At 44.2% G+C, this 17,778-nt stretch overlaps 1 pseudogene; it reads left to right on the top strand.

The window, feature by feature from the left end:
- The first annotated feature begins 1,900 nt into the window (after nucleotides 1-1,900).
- Nucleotides 1,901-17,008, top strand: LOC144824024 (lupus La protein homolog; annotated as a pseudogene).
- The last annotated feature ends 770 nt before the right edge of the window (nucleotides 17,009-17,778 follow it).

A 17,778-nucleotide genomic window follows, 5' to 3' on the forward strand; every position in this document is an offset into this window, starting at 1 on the left:
AGGGCACTGTGACGAGCTGGGCCCAACCACAATGCAGTCATAGTTGTGCGGCAGTGAAAGGAGGGACACACAACACATTGCGTGGCTGCTTGGCTAGTGGTCGCGTGTGACCCTAGCCTATTTATTTGTACCCTTGGGCCGAGTCCGCCACAAGGGGTGTTGGTGGATACATTGAAAAGGAGAGGTTGGGTGGCTCTCTACATCCCTCTCCTCTTTTGATCAAACAAAACACAAAACAAACAAATACTTAGAGTATCAACACATAAAGTCTCTCAGTCTCTGACTAGGTGCTAGGTTGGGGCGCAATCGGTATCGCTGACTTCTTGGCATCTCGTTGAGATTACCTTCACCACTATGATCTCCACCAGTGGCGTCTCTCGATAACATCAATGGGAGCTCCAGAGCGGCACACCCAGTTGTCTGCTGCATCAGGAAGACATTCTTCGTCCTCTCGGTCACTTCCTTCACACCTCGGGTGCTTGCCAGGGCAGTGTCAGAGGGTACTTCCTTGAACCTTGCCACGTTCCTTACCACTGTGTGCCAACTGCAATGGGATGTTATCATGATTCCGTCGACCTGCATGACTGTCCACATCACCGGTTCGTAGGGGGTGCAGAACTTCCACCCCGGATTACAATCTCTGATCACCACTCAAGCCCCCACTCATAGAGTTGGGATCTTTGTGTACAGATCTTTGGTGGCCTTCTCATTCATTGCCTACCGCTTCTGTTACCACTTCTCTACATCCAGGCTGGGCAGTACCCACTCTGCATCTTCGGGGATGATGTCCATCAGTGGCCGTCTGAACAGTAAGGTTGCCGATATGCCTGCAGGAGGCACACTTAGGCATCCTGATCCACCTCCATTCAGTAGCCTCATGACCCTCTCTACCTCTCCGTTGGCATGTGGCCTTTGGGGGGTGACCCTACAGTGTCTGACTGCTTTCTTGGCCAAAAAGTATTGAAACTCTTGCCCTTGAAAAGGGGTTCCGTTGTCCAATTTGAGTTCCTCCAGCATGCCGAACAGCGCAAATGTCTTCTCCACTGCTGGCTGTACATGGATGAACATGGTGGAGGGCACCAATTTGACTACAGGAAACTTGGAGAAGGAATCCATCATGGCCAAGGTGTTTCTACAGTCAGGGAAGCTCCCGAAGTTGATGCTGATTTCTGCTCCCCCGTGGCCCCTCTCCCCCCGCCGGTTCCCGCTCCCACCTCCGTCCCCTACCCTCCTCCCCAATTTATTGGTAGCCGCTGCACGGCCGCGCCACTGGTACGCCGAAGGCAAGCCTGTTGTCACCCGTCCGCGACAAGTGCCAGGACCCCTGGTCCACCGGCCCACCAGCACTACACCTCCTTGGCTCTCCACGAACTCAGAGTAGGCAGAAGGTCAATTGCAAACTCTCCTCACCCCTCGACACCCACGGAACCTTCACCTGCTGGCACTGCCACCATTCCTTCACCTCAGCCGAGACCCAGGACCCTCCATCTCCCTCCAGCAACAACTCCACCACACCCCAAACCCTGAGATGCATCCTCCCCAACATCCGCTCCCTACACAAACACGCCACTGAAATCTGGGACCTCCTCAACAGCACCAACCCGGACATCGCCTTCCTCATCGAAACCTAGACGAACGCCGCCTCCTGCCCAGACATCACGATCGCCATCCCTGAAGGATACAAGTTCACCCAGAAGGATCGCACCAACCGCCCCGGAAGAGGCATCGCCATCATTCACAAGACCAATTTCCAGCTGAGCACCTATCCAGACGGGCCCAGAGACCTGATGGAACACCTCCATTTCAAGATCAAGACCAACCCATCCTCCACCAAGGTACCCTCATCTACAGACTCCCCGGCTCCCGCACTCCTTTCTCTGACTCAATCACAGACATCACCATGCCGCATGCCATCACTTCCAACGATTTCACGCTAATAGGAGACATCAACTTCCACCTCGACAACCGCTCTGACCCCAACTCTGCCGCTCTTCTGGACAACCTCCACACCATCGGACTGAAGCAGATCGTTCCCGAACTTACGCACTCCTCAACCCTGTTTTCACAGCAGGTAACTCTGTCATCTTTAGCCACACCTCCGAACTCCAATGGACAGACCACTGCTGCATCCATTTAATCTTTAAATTCAAAATTCACTGCAGATGCCCGCACCAGCTCCAATGCAGGAATTGGAACAAGATCTCCGACGATCAGCTCACCACCACCCTCAGCAGCTCTGCTCCTACCACTACAGACGATGACCCCAGCACTACCGCACGCACTCTACACAACTGGATTACCGACTGCGCCAATGCCATCGCCCCCTCAAGAAAACATCCAAGACCCACGCCAAGAAAGCCAGCTGGTTTTCCACCAAGACTCCAGATGCACCTGCAGACGACTCAAAAAACTGTGGAGGAACTCCAAAACCCAGACAACTTCAAAACAGCTACTGCTGCCTATCACAAGCTCATCAGATTCTCCAGGAAAGTAGCACTCCAGAACAGAATCTCCACCAACACTCACAACAGCAAGGAATTCTTCGGCACCATCATAGAGTTCGCCCAACCCAACAGCGAGTCCACAGACATCACCCCCTCCCAAGACCTCTGCGACAGACTCAAAACTTTCTTCCATCCAAAAATTAAGACCATCTATGACATCTTCGATGTCAACAACACCAACAAGGAACCCCCTCCCACCTCGCACAGCAGCACACAATCGACACTCAGCAGCTGGACCACCCTCAGCATCAAAGACACTGAGGATAGGTAGGACCACTCCCTCTGGGGCTGAAGAACTGTAATCTTCATTCTCAGGGAATACTTACTAATATAACAAAGAACTTGGCACAGAAGCTGAAATATGAAAAGACATCTTTATTAAACTTAATTAAGTGAGGCCACGTCACACAGAAGCCGTAGCAACTGAATGAGGTAATCTGAGGAATACAGAGAACAGAGGCCTTTTATATGCTCTCAGGGTTACAAACTTCAGCATACAAGTAAGGGGCAGTCCTAGCTTTTGCAAGCATGCAAAATACCTAACATTCCTTCTTACACAAGCCGGCCAAACCCATAATAAAATACCACAACCCATATCGTAAACAGGTCATAAAAGAAGGAACAGAAACAGATGAGAAGTAGGATAAGGGGTGTGTATGTGCATACCAAACTTTACAATCTCCTGTGCTCTGATTGTTAATCTTGATCAGCTACTGGGCAAGGAACTGGCCTAACAAGGTCAGCTTCAGGCAACAGGGTCAGTTCACTCAGGTCATCTAAAAGTCAGCTAAAGTCATCAGCCTATGTGAGGGCAACCACAAAATGGAACCCAAGGTTCAGAACGAAATCTTCAAATACACAGTGAATCCATCGGTGTAACATGACAAAAACACTCATACTTGCTGAGCTCACTGTTTACGGTTCGCTGTTACCAAAATCGTAACAGAACCACAACCTTTATGGCCCAGGTTCAGAATTCACGGAACCTCAGACCCTCCTTTTGCCCTTACATAGGCAATAACCTAAACTCACGTCAATCTGAATGGAATGCAAAAGGAATGAACGTATCTGGAGGAAGGAAAAAACCAAGGAACAAAAAGAGTCCTTTCGTTCCTCTATAAAAACGTATAAAAAAGAGCTCCGCAATACCAAAACTAGTTTCTATGAGAACAGAATTAAAAACGCCGCTTGCTCGGCCCATGAAACTTATTCAATTCTTAAAGAACTCATCCACGCCCCCGACCCCCCACTCAAACATCTTGACCCCAAAGAAGCTGAAACTAAATGTAACAACTTAGCCACCTTCTTTGACGAAAAGATTCAAAAAATTCTGCTCACCATACCCCCCCCTGACCGAACCCATACAGAGCAGGATCTCACTGCCACCTCCACCCATCTTCCTTTGTCACTAGATCCCCCCCAACCCTTCCTGGATGCCTTCGGCCCCGTAACATCGGTAGAAGTAGGAGCAACGCTGGCCTCAATTAAAAGTGGTTCCCCCCTCGACCCTGCACCCCTCCGTTTCCTAAAAAAGGTGTCGAGCTCCATCATCCCCACCCTTACGGCCCTGATCAACTCTTCTTTCATGGAGGGCATAGTTCCCTCCAGCTGGAAAAAGGCAGCTGTCAAAGGGCTATTGAAAAAACCATCCTTAGACCCGTTGGACCTCACCAACTACAGGCCCATATCCCTCCTCCCTGGAAACAGCAAGATCGCAGAGAAACTGGTAAATAAGCAATTGTCATCCTACCTAGAAAGCAACAACCTCTTAGCGGTCTCCCAGACAGGGTTCCGTCCAGGTCAGGGCACGGACATCGCCCTCCTGGCAGCAGTAGAGAAGGCCAGAAGCATTCTGGACACAGGAGGATCAGTGGCAGTGATCCTCCTGGACCTCAGTGCGGCCTTCGATACTGTAGACCATCCAACCCTAATCCATCGACTGGGGGAGATCGGACTAAAGGGTACAGCCCTGAAATGGTTGGAATCCTTTTTATCAGGACGCTCCTTTCAGGTGTGGGAAAATGACAGCTGTTCATCCACCTTCCCCCTCCGGTGCGGAGTGCCACAGGGCTCATCCTTGAGCCCCACGTTGTTTAACGTATACATGGCCCCACTGGAGAAGAGGGTCAGTTCGTTCGGCGTGTCAATTATCAACTACGCCGACGACACTCAACTGGTCGTGACCCTCTCACATCCCCACCACGCCCCATCGGATCTCCACAGTTGCCTCTCCGAGGTCCACCGATGGATGAACATCTCTTCACTTAAATTGAACGGGTCCAAGACCGAGATCCTCTTGATGGGCCACAAAGGGCCCTCTTTACCATCTCACTTGTGGCCCAGTTGCCTAGGTGACCCTCCTACACCAAAGGAAGAAGTCAAGAGCCTTGGTGTATGGATTGAGAAGGATATGAGCTTTAAAACCCAGGCTAGAAAAACGGCAGGGACATGTTTTGGGTTACTCAGAGCCTGCAGGAAGGTCTTCCCCCTGCTCCCTCAGACTGCTAGGAGGCTCCTCATTCAGGGTCTAATCCTGGCAAGGTTAGACTACTGTAACTCCATTTACCTGGGAGCCCCGGAGGCCACCCTGAACTCACTACAAAAAGTCCAAAACGCCGCCGCCCGCCTACTCACGGGCACACCAGGAAGATCTTCCGCCAGACCGGCTCTTAAATCCCTCCACTGGCTTCCAGTCAGAGAAAGGGTCGTCTTCAAAGCCCTCTGCCTGGCTCACAAAACCATCAATAATAACGGTCCCCCCCTTCTTAAAGAACTCCTAGTCCCATACAAAGCGGGGAGAGACCTCCGGTCCGGTGCAGAAAATCTTATCGTGGTCCCGAGAGTCAGAAAAGCCAAGACCGGTGGCCGGCGCTTTTCGGTTCACACGGGAAAACATTGGAACCAGCTACCACGGAAACTTAGGATAGAACCGAACCACCTCCAGTTCAGAAAAACCCTAAAAACCCTCCTCTTCCCGCAGACATAAGCTCTTCAGACTGCTGAAATCCTTGGAGAATCAGGTCAGCGCTGGGATGCTCTCTGAGTTACTACGCGCTTTACAAAACCATTAAATAAATAAATAAATAAATAAATAATCCAGGTCTATATTCATCAGATCATCAAGATGTTGCTGGAGCATAATCCTATTACTTAGCAACTCTCTTCGGGACCGGTCTCTTTACACACGTAGTAGCACAAAGGCTGCATATGGCAGGACAAAATAGGGAATACCTCTATCTGTAGTATGTGGCATAAGACCACACACCCAACAATTAGTGATGTTCACTACTAACTGGTGTTGATGCAAAAGCTGTACAAAGGAATTATTAATAAACTCTGACCTCCTAACCAGTTCATGTTTAGGTAAAGTATGGAAAGAATGCAAAGAAGTAGTAGTAGGAAAAGACATGGGTTGGGAGGTGGGTACAGATGTGAATTGGGTAGCAAAAAACAATCCCACCCATACAAGGCAATGTCATGTTTAAAAACACTAAAAAACACGTTGTTAAGAACATATAGACAACAGGAGAAAGTAGTGACCGCTATTACAAACGAAATCATAATTTTTCACAACCCTAAGCAAAAAGTAAATCATCTTGTAACATTTTTAGGGCTCCTATGCATTTCAGTAATTTATTATATGTTCAGGTGAAACAGTGGTGATTCTCATCAATGCTCTGAGGTGAAAAGGGGATATTCTTCCACAGAAAATGGACTTTATTCTGCTTTTACTAAACAGAATACTACTTTAAAATAATGCCAGCAGAACAATAAGAATCAGTCTCCTAACACCTAGTCTATACAATCACACGGAAACCTCTTGTGAAACCAACTATGCCCAGAGTCCGTTCAAAAAGCCTCTCTGGCAGGCTTCTATTGTCCATCAAGTCTGCTCCTGTTGTTGCATGGGCCTTTTGATTCAGTCCTCCCATGAAAAAAATGCTTCTCAGTATCTGTTGGAGTGACCTCCTGGCAAACACTCAATGCTCACTTAAAAGTCTCAATGTCTCAATGCAGTGCACCAGTATCTCTCCTCTGTGGCAGACACTATAGATATTGTGCTCTTGATTGGTCATGGGCACAGATCATCTCGTGCAGACCCGGGACCATTCTCAGGCTCCAACACTCATCATTCAGTGTCAGAGGACACTCAGGCTGCTCTTTCATGGGCACCAGAATGTAGTGCCTTTTGCCAATCTTGGATCCTCTGGTGCACTGCACTTCCGTTGGAGCAAAGGAAAAAAGGGGGGTGCGTGGCCAAAACTCAGGCCAAGGGGCTCAAGGGACTGCACACTGTCAGAGGTTACCAGTACATGACAGGTGCTTTTTTGCACTAAAATTCTGGTTCTGTGGCAAAACCAGCTCCTCCTTTTTTTTTTGATGTTGAACGCCTTCTGATGAAGCAATTGCGATGCTTTAAACAGTTCATTGTATAACAAGGGGACTGCAAACAGGTGGCCTGCGATTTTCAAAGGAGTGGCCACACGCCATGGGACAATTTTGGTCTAGAATGCACTGTCATTTTCAAAAAGCAATACAAATATAAAGGCAGTAGGCAAAACAGTGCCTCTAGGCTTTTCAATTGGGTTTCTGTGTGAGAGCATATCCTCCATCATCTAAGGGTAGATAGCGACATGAGAATTCTATTTAAATGGATGTCTTCACACATAGTGGCATCTTCTAATGGGGTAAACACATTTTTTTCTCAATGATTACATATAGGTGTTCCTAAATTCCTTATCTAGAACACCTCAAAAGAGAGATCACATAATACATATTATCAGGGACATGTAGATACCTCCCTTTAATAATTGTGCATCAGATGGACTATGCAATACAAAAGCTAATGATCAAGATGTGGAAACAAAAAGACAAGAACTAGAGAGTCCTGGTATTTCCATTATTTAAAATACATCTGGTCCATCAAAAATTAAAGCAGCAGAAAAAAAGGAACTAAAAACCAAATTAGAATAGGCATTGAATTTGTCATATTCAAAAAAACGTAAGGTGTCTCCTATTGAGGTGGAAAACTTATCTTACTATAGTATTGATTCAGTTAATCAGTCCATCACTACCCTAACAGTCAGACTGGAAAACATCAGAGTAGGCCTAAAGAAAATTTTTGAAAACCAGACTGGTCATATAAAAGGGAATTATACATAATATGGGGTCTCTGGTACACAACTGCAGTCTGGAAGCGTGAACCTGAGCAATACACCAACTGGTGAAAGGAATTTGGAAAAGGGAAATGGGACTAGGTAAAAATGAAGCCTTGTTTCCTTTATGGTACAAAGTCATACACTACTTAGGAAGCAGAACAAAACTGACTAATATAAAAATTAGGTCACCATGCACAAAAGTCACAGATCTATAATTTATCCTTACGTCCAATTCAGGATACATAATTTTAGGGCTGCCTGTTCCTTACAGGAAAGGGGGCAGTAATGTGACTGTAGGTGAAACCTTGTTTCCTGTATATCTTTTTTAGTTTCCTTCAAATACCATTAAAGCCAAATTTGACATACACTGATGAAGTGTTGTCTGTCTTTCTGTGAAATTTAGTGTCAAAGCAATTCCACCCAACTGTTTGCATGATAGACATTGTCATGTATATCCCTTCACAACACAGGTAAACTTGTAATAGTATCATAAGCAGCAACATAAAACATAAAACATGCAAAGAAAACCGCACAAAACGGACATGTCAAGCCATCAGATATACTCGCTGTTTATCGAGCACAAAAAAAGCATAGACAAAACAATAGCATATATAAATGAGCGGTGACGCATAATACTGTGTCAGGTTTAAAATCCTTACCCTCCTTTTTGACAGTAGATCACCAATTAGTGGATATCTGCTGTCAAATACAACTTTCAGACACACAGAACCAGCAAGAACAATTCATGATAGAACCAAATACACAAACATGAAAAACGCATGGACATTTCTTTCCAAAGGAGTTACGCAAAAACACATCTCACGTGTCTTGTCAGCCTTAAAATCACCCAGAACAATCCATGAATGATCTGCGGGCAGAAGCAGGAGAAAAAAAACACAACACACAAAAGAGAGACATTTTTCATAGCAAACAAATATCAATTATAACTTTTAATCAGAAGACAAAACATAATACACATTAACAGACACAAAAATAAATTTCCATTACTTAACTGTTACCATCTAGTCAGTCACCTTGCAACATGAAGCCCTTTTAACTTTCCAAAAGTACAATTCTTTCACTGACACTCCATGTTAGCCTTGCCCTACAATTCGTTCTCACTTGGGCATGTAGCCTTCAACATTTGAATAAAGAGCTTCCTCTTATTTTCTGTCTAAAACTTAATGCAATGCCTCATTTTCTGTCAAAAATAAAAGCAACTAGCGGACATCATTTTTTAGAGCAGAAATACAAATGTATCATTTCTGCAGAGCATTTAGCATGTGTTGGGACTTTCAAAGAAACCTTTTTCATATTTTTCCCTTTGGAATTAAGTTCTTTAATTTTGTGGAGAAACCAGAAACCCTTCCTTTTAGAGGCCTGTTTAGCAAGGTCATTCTGCATTTCACAGAGACAAGTCCTAATTTAAAAGGTCACAAATGTCAACATAACAACCTCCTTCCATTGTTTACAGGAAAACTAAAGATAGCATCTTAGCGCAACTTGAGCAGCCTGTTCCAGATTCCTCCTAACCTGCAATAATTCCCTCTATTTAAAACACATGTTATATATATTACTCCTGTTAGGGGCTATAATTTATTTCTATACTTATATTATTAAAACATTTACTGTGAATATTTCGCAGAACATAAACACACATACCAGTTTTTAGAACAAATGCTTGTTTGCAATGGTACTCATTTCATTAACCCTAAATAGATGAAGGTCTCAGTTAGGTCCAGCCAAAGTTAAAAACCTTCAACCCTGATATTAAACTCAAATCTCTGCACCAGGCACATTGGCTCACTGAGCCATTAAACGCAAGCCCAAATTGGAACAACCTGCAAATTGGTGTTTTATACCTACATGTATGCATTTACTGAAGCCTAAAGCACTTTAAAGCTATTTTCAATGGCAGAAATACCCAAATTCGACTTTGATGTTTGGGGCACTTAAAAAAAAAATCCTATACTTGTGATACATATTAATCATCCTCAGAATGTCTTTTACAAATTACAGCGATTTTTAATCAGACATATCCCATGTAAATCTTTAGAAAAATTAGTTTTTTACGCGTGCGCTAAGTGAAATTCTTTATGCTAATGTTCTCATCATGCGGTATAGCACAAGTTAAATTAAATTTAAATGCTAGGATGTCATAGTATGAGCATTAAGCTTCATGAATAGTAAAAAACGAATTTTGTAGCACTTATTTTTAATAATTATTTTTCATAATTAATAAACAAAAATTATAAACCCAATTATTTTTGATAATTCCACATATAAGAGCTAGCTGCATCCCTTGCCTATCATTTTTAGACGCATTCATTTATAAGCCCAAGCACAGACGCCTAACTTGAAACATGACAAAATGTTTGCACCATTTTTTTCTTTCTAAAAAGGAAAATTTTATTTAGCAACAGACCCAAGAATATACTTACAAAATGTTGCTTAATAGACTGAAAACATCAAGATAAACCACGAACAGACATTGAGCTCATTTCAGACATAAACAGAAAGGGGTGAAACACTCAGGACACACAATACGGCGCACTTTTAGCCATGCATTTCATGAATGGCGCCAACGCTATTCACTTACAGAAATTGCACTAATGGGAAACCCACATAGACATTTAAACACACATTTAACCCACAAACCAATACTCAGAACAAAAATAAAGGACAGCCCACAGACTGTACTTAAACCAAACCATTTGTAAATATTAGTTGTAAGTCATATTTACAAGAAACGCTTCTCAATTGTGTTTTAAAAAAACTGCAAAAACAGCCCAACAGACTGATGTATGTCCAAGAAGCGAAAATACACTCAATTCACTAGCTTTGGTTAGCAGAACACCAAACAAAATCGTTCTGCATATCTTCATTCATAAAACTGCACAGAACAAAGGATCCTTGTTTTATATTATGTCATATTTTAATTCCCTGGGGATACAAAATCACCAAGGAAGAAATATGTTTGTAAATCTAAACCTATTTAGATTTTCCCTTTAGGGGAAGCCGGCTAATCCAAACGTATACAAAGTTGGCCAACACAAAGCTCCAAATTTGCTAAGATCAGGCATCTTATAGCTCACTAATCTAGCTTCAAACTTCAAGGGGCTATCTCTATCGATACACTCGTAAATATACAAGACCCTCGGTTTTTGAAAATTGCAATCTTCAAATAAAAACTAAGGACCAAACAAACTAAGAACCAAACTAAGGACCAAGAACCAATCAAACTAAGGACCAAAGAACCAAAAACTAAGGACTCAAAGAACCAAAGAACAAAGGACTGGGAGCGACCCACTTATACTTAACTCTTACTTTTACTAATCAAAAGATTATCCAAATTCTAACTGTCAAGTTCTACATGACCTAACAATCTTTTTTAGAATACTCACGCCAAAAAGGTTCTCAGTCAGGAGTGACATCATGTGGAGGATCAAAATCAGGAAGATCAGAAATATACTGGGCTGCAGAATCAAAGAATCTCCAGAATCCCTGTGCACAGAGTACCTCCTTAGTAGAATCCTGTTCTGTCCTCCTCAGTAGATTTCAGTCTCCTGACAAGATCACTCCCACAGAAATCCACTTCTCTGATGAAGCCCACGTTGGCCGCGCCATTTGAAGAACTGTAATCTTCATTCTCAGGGAATACTTACTAATATAACAAAGAACTTGGCACAGAAGCTGAAATATGAAAAGACATCTTTATTAAACTTAATTAAGGGAGGCCACGTCACACAGAAGCCGTAGCAACTGAATGAGGTAGTCTGAGGAATACAGAGAACAGAGGCCTTTTATATGCTCTCAGGGTTACAAACTTCAGCATACAAGTAAGGGGCAGTCCTAGATTTTGCAAGCATGCAAAATACCTAACATTCCTTCTTACACAAGCCGGCCAAACCCATAATAAAAGACCACAACCCATATCGTAAACAGGTCATAAAAGAAGGAACAGAAACAGATGAGAAGTAGGATAAGGGGTGTGTATGTGCATACCAAACTTTACAATCTCTCTGATCCTTAATCTTGATCAGCTACTGGGCAAGGAACTGGCCTAACAAGGTCAGCTTCAGGCAACAGGGTCAGTTCACTCAGGTCATCTAAAAGTCAGCTAAAGTCATCGGCCTATGTGAGGGCAACCACAAAATGGCTGCCATGCACAAAATGAAACCCAAGGGTTCAGAACGAAATCTTCAAATACACAGTGAATCCATCGGTGTAACATGACAAAAACACTCATACTTGCTGAGCTCACTGTTTACGGTTCGCTGTTACCAAAATCGTAACAGAACCACGACCTTTATGGCCCAGGTTCAGAATTCACGGAACCTCAGGGCCTCCACGGATCCCTGCCCACACCACATCTACTGCAAAGTCACTGACATTATTGCCCCCGAACTGCAATGCATCATCAACCACTCCTTCGAGACTGCCTTCTTCGTCGATGACTGGAAACATGCCGAGATCAACCCTCTCCTGAAAAAACCTTCAGCGGACCCCACCGACCTCAAGAATTAAAGACAGATCTCCATACTCCCTTATACTGCCAAAGTCATGGAAAAAGCCACCAACAACCAACTTGCCACCTTCATCGAATAAAACAACATCCTGGACCCATCCAAATCAGGAACCACAGCACCGAAACCACACTGCTCGTAGCAACATATGACATCCGCGCCCTCCTTGACAGAGGGGAGACTGTGGCCCTCATCCTCCTTGACCTCTCTGTGTCATTTCGACACTATCTCCCACCGCACCCTAGCCCGCAAACTACACAACGCGGGAATCCAGGACAAGGCCCTCGACTAGATCCTCTCTTTCCTCTCTGGCCGAACACAACGAGTCAGACTCCCCTCATTCCTTTCGAAACCAACTCCAGCCACCTGCGGAGTCCCACAAGGATCCTTTATCAGCCTGACCCATTTCAACATCTACATGGCCCCGCTCGCAGCCATTATCAGAGCACACGGAGTCAACATCACATCTTACGCAGACGATACCCAATTCATTCTCTCCCTATCCAACGAACCCAACATCACCAAACGTAACTTTCAAGATGGAATGGAAGCCATCGCCAGATGGATGAAGAGCAGCTGCCTCCAACACAACTCGGACAAAACAGGGATACTCATCATGGGCCCTGTTGCCTGGAACGACACTTGGTGCCCCCCCACCCTCGTGGACCCCTCCACCCCAATGGACCATGCACACAACCTCAGGATCATCCTGGAATCCGAACTCAAAATGGACCACCAGGTCAACGCCATCACCTCCTCCTGCTACCGCACCCCCACCTACGATGCAAGACCTTCAGGTGGATCTCCCCCAAACACAGGAAAACCATCACTCACACACTCATCAGTAGCAGACTGGACTACGGCAACACACTCTACTTGTATCAACAAGAACCTCTGCCGCAAACTCTAGAATGTCCAGAACGCCGCCAGCCTAGTCCTCAACCTACATTTCAGACAACACCTATGGACCCTACATTGGCTCCCCGTCGAGCAGAGAATCACTTTCAAGCTTCTCACCTACAGACACAAAGCCCTCCACATTGCCGGACCCACCAACCTAAACCACCGCCTCGTGTTCCACGCCCCCCCGGCGTTCTCATCGCTTGGTCCAGCTCTACCTCACAACTTTACCTCGGATGAAGAAAAACAGAACATGAGGGTGCTCTTTCTCCCTACTCACAGCCAAGGCATGGAACTCACTCCCTTTCTATCTCCAACAGACTGCTTCTCTCCCCAAATTCCTAAAGGACCTCAAGACCTTGCTCTTCGATGGAACTCAGTGAACCTACAGGAACTGCGGAACTCCGCCAGCCCACCCCCCCTCCCCTCAGCGCCTTGAGACCCGTTCCGGGTGAGTAGTTCGCGCTTTACAAACTCCCTGGATGATTGATTGAATAATACTGGCTTCCTCTGACTTAACCTTAACGAAGGCAATTGCTCATAATAGAAACACAAAGGAGTGCTCGAGAGTCCACAGACCTGACCCTCTGATTATTCATTCTAAACTTTATTTCGGTTTGTTTATGAACCATAAAAGTACAACAAGAAAAAAAGCACATTTGAAATAATAAAATAATACACATGTTACATCCTATTTCATATACACAGTCCATAGGTTTCCATATGGTTGTGGAGTCCCGTTAAAATACTTAAGACAATAATTTATGTATGAACAAATTAAAAAGCTAAAATACAATAGAAGCCCAAAGTTTTCCTGGGACGGTTATCTAACAACAACCAAGGGAGCCTTGTTGCTTCCGAAACATTCTCCGTCTTATTAACCACATAGAAAACAGGAATTTAGCAATAGCTGTAACTATTAGTGCATTAGTATCGGATTTTAAAATTCTAAAAAACTCTAGATAATTCCTAACTCCCAGGTTCAAACATAGCTGCACAATCCATTTCTTGCTACTATTGGAGTAAGCGGGACAGAACAGGATCACATGCATTAAGGTCTCATTAGGGTCCTCACAACCTGGGCAGGGGCGAACTGGACCCTCTTTCCATTTGTCTGTGTATGAGTGCAGAGGCAGTGTGCCGTATCTGAACTGTAAATACAGTTTCTTTGCTAGAACCGGTTCAATCATATCTAATTCCTTCTCAAAGCTATAAACATTCTTGAGATCTGAGAAGCTATCGGTAAGGCTGGAGGGCCTGGCTGATTGGAGAGCTTCCTGTAGATTATGATGTTTTATGGTCTCGGCCAGGGTTTGCCTCGAGGTAACTTGGCATGCGGCCTCCGGATTGGACCACAGGTTCTCCATAACAATCCTGGACGCCTGCCCCCCTATGAATGATAACCACTGTATCCTGCCTGCACCCGGACAGGCCATCACGATCTTCAGTTCTTCTCTATAGCTCTCAAGCTCCGGGACACTCCACAATCTTCCCCAATAGAGCAGTGGACGAGAGGCAATTACTTCTGCAATTGGCCTCAAGTTTAGGTCCAGCCTGAGTGGAATTAACGGTGTATTTTTCGGTAAAGAAAGCAACTGTCTAATGAAGTTATTCTCAGTTACACTGATCTCGCTTGCTGGTCGGTGCCCCCAGAGTTCCGCTCCGTAGAGAGTGGAAGATCTGGCTTGAACCTTATAAATTTCCTGCGGTGCACTCACAAGTTTGTGCACGCAAGATTTCTGCACTCTTAAGATTCCCCCCGCGGACTGTGAAAGCCCTAAATTAGCCCTAGACATTTGGGTGTCCCACCCCATTTTGTCATTCAGTGTCAGACCTAGGTAGACAAAATTGTTTACCCTTTCCAGGGGTCGTCCATCCATTTTCGGGTGAGGGCAATTAATTGTGCTGGCATTAAACACCATGTACTTTGTTTTGTCTATGTTAATCACCAAATTCCTTTTCTTACAGAATTCGGTAAATTGGTCTAACACCCGCTGCATCCCCATTGGTGTTTTTGAAAGCAGCAGGGTGTCGTCCGCAAACATTAGTGCAGGAAATTTACCGCCAGCTAGGTTGGAGGCATCAATATTATTTGCGCTAGTCAAATCATCTACAAGGCCATTTAAAAAGAGAGAAAATAGGGTAGGGGCGAGTACACACCCCTGCCTGACTCCCTTCTCGATTGGGAATGCTCTTGTCAGCTGACCAGATTTACCATAGCGTACCTTCGCAAAGGTTCCTTCGTGGAGTCTTTTAAATTGATGGCACAGGTAAGAAGAAGAAAACCTGGTTAATCAAAACCTTCTTGGTTGAAACATGTAGACCAGACACATACAGAGATACACGGGTTCATAGTTACCCTCACTTTATCTTGCCACGATTTTAACATTGTCCAGTTGCTTGCAAATAAAGTTTTATTTTTCTCAAGTTCAAACCAGGACAATTTTTAACACACTTATCATTTTTTTCACGCACCTTCACTCACAACCTGCTCCACTGTAAACAGGTGTTGTAGCACACCCTGATGACGCTAGGTCATTAGGTGGACCCCGATGATGAAGCATGTCACCACTAGGTGGTGAGTGAGGGGTTTTTTAACAAAAGGAGAACTTATCACTTTTGTCCAACCACACACCCCATTAGGAATCTACGATTCCACGTTGGTGGTACTCCTTTCTTTGTTTCTAGTGGTATTACTTCGGCTATCACAATTTGCCAAGAGACAAATTCTTAAAGGAACAGATTAAACAGGATGAAGGTTGGGTTCCACTGGAAACTATGATAACATTTAACAGATTAAGCCGCCTTAGTACTGACTTTGATGTAATGGCAGATGCTCTTGTCAAATCTAGTACTGGAATGCTAGAATTAAGTGAAGATAGAAGAAAGGTCCGAAGGTCTCCTGCTAAACCTCTACCAGAAGTAACTGAAGAATACAAAAACGCTGTTAAAAACCGTTTGGTGTATGTTAAAGGATTTCCGACGGATGCAACATTGGATGAAATCAAAACTTGGTTTGATGGTAAAGGTCAAGTAGAAAACATTAAAATGAGGAGAACAACCCAGAGAGCGGTTAAGGGTTCTGTGTTCTAATGAAGCAGCTAAAACGTTAGTTGAAACACCAGACCAGAAGTACAAAGATATGGACCTTATCGTATTAACAAAAGACAATTACTTCGCGAAGAAGAGTGAAGAAAGGAAGCAACATCGAGCATAAGCTAAAACAAAGTCGAAACAAGCGAAGGAAGAAACCCAGAAAATAGCAGAAGAGGATGAAATGAAATCTTTAGATAAAAAGATTGGATGTTTGCTAACCTTTTCTGGTGATCTGGATGAGAAAACGTCTAGAGAAGATCTTCATTCAGTCCTTGCAACTTTTGGGGAGATTAAATGGATAGACTTCAGCAGGGGTGCAAAGGAGTTATTTTGTTCAAAGAGAAGGCATTGGAAGCACTAGAGAAAGCAAAGGCAGCAAAGGATGGAAATTTACAGCTACGCCACAAAGATGTCAAATGGGAAGTTCTTGATGGGGTAGCGGAGAAGGAAGCCTTGAAGAAAATTGTGGAGAACCAGCAAGAATCTCTAAACAAGTATCGCAACAAGGGTCGTAAATTTAAAGGTAAAGGCAGAGGTGGTGGTAAAGGTACACAAGGCTCCTCCCAAAAGAGAAAAGTGCAGTTTCAAAGCAAGAAAACGAAGTTTGAAAGTGATGATGAAGATGATGATGGTGATGAAGATGATGGCGATTCAAATGGTCCACCTAGAAATGAATACAGATGAAAAGGTATCCACGGTCAAAACTGGTAACGAACCACCGAGTCCCAAAAAGAGGGGCCTGGAGGAGTCTAATGATTCTGAGGAACCTGCTTCAAAACAACCAAAAAATGAGAATGGAGGCGGAGATCAGTAGTATCCAAATCAAACTACCTGTTTCAAGTGTTTTATGGCCATTCCTGTTTGGAAATCATTTCAAAGAAAATCTAATTAAGTCCACTTCAATATCGACCTGCAAATAAGGAAAAGAAAATGTTTTTTTACGTGTAGACACACTATCCCGTTTTATAACCAATCAGGGCATTTTATATTTTAGTTATACTGTAACAGTTGAGTTGTTTTTATGCTTCCTGTTTTTTTGGGAAGTGACCGTCAAGCACTGAACCAGATGACCCTCAAGCTTAAGCAGCAAAAATGTTTCACGATATGAGGCACCCTTTCGTATTAATGTGAGCTAATGTGTCCCTGTTTTAGCAGTTTTTACGTTTTAAGAAATATATTTTGACAATCCAGTACCAATGGCTAAGCGGCCAGCTAGGCCTAGACATTAGGTCAAGCAGTGTTTGAGCCATGCTCAGGTCGTCCACCTTTAAGCTCAACGTCATTGCTGAACACTTTTTAGGGGTGAACGGGCACAGCACGTGAAATATTTTATTTGAGGATCGCTTTCTGAACTGTAATAGGGAGAAATTGATGCAAAGTGTGTCTGTTGGTTTGCTCCACTGAACTGCTGGTTGCGATGGCTCTGCCTTTGGGAGTTTCTACCTCTTTGCAGTCAGGAATTCAAACCGGTGACCTTAGTTTGCAGACACCTCTCTGCGGTACTGCGCAACCCACCGAGCTATATTAGAAGCAACTGCAGGTCTTGATGATGGTAGCGTGAATTTGGGGGTAAGGCTGCCCCTCATCTTCAAC

Source organism: Lissotriton helveticus, chromosome 3_1, assembly GCF_964261635.1.
Source record: "Lissotriton helveticus chromosome 3_1, aLisHel1.1, whole genome shotgun sequence".
Lineage (NCBI taxonomy): Eukaryota > Metazoa > Chordata > Amphibia > Caudata > Salamandridae > Lissotriton > Lissotriton helveticus.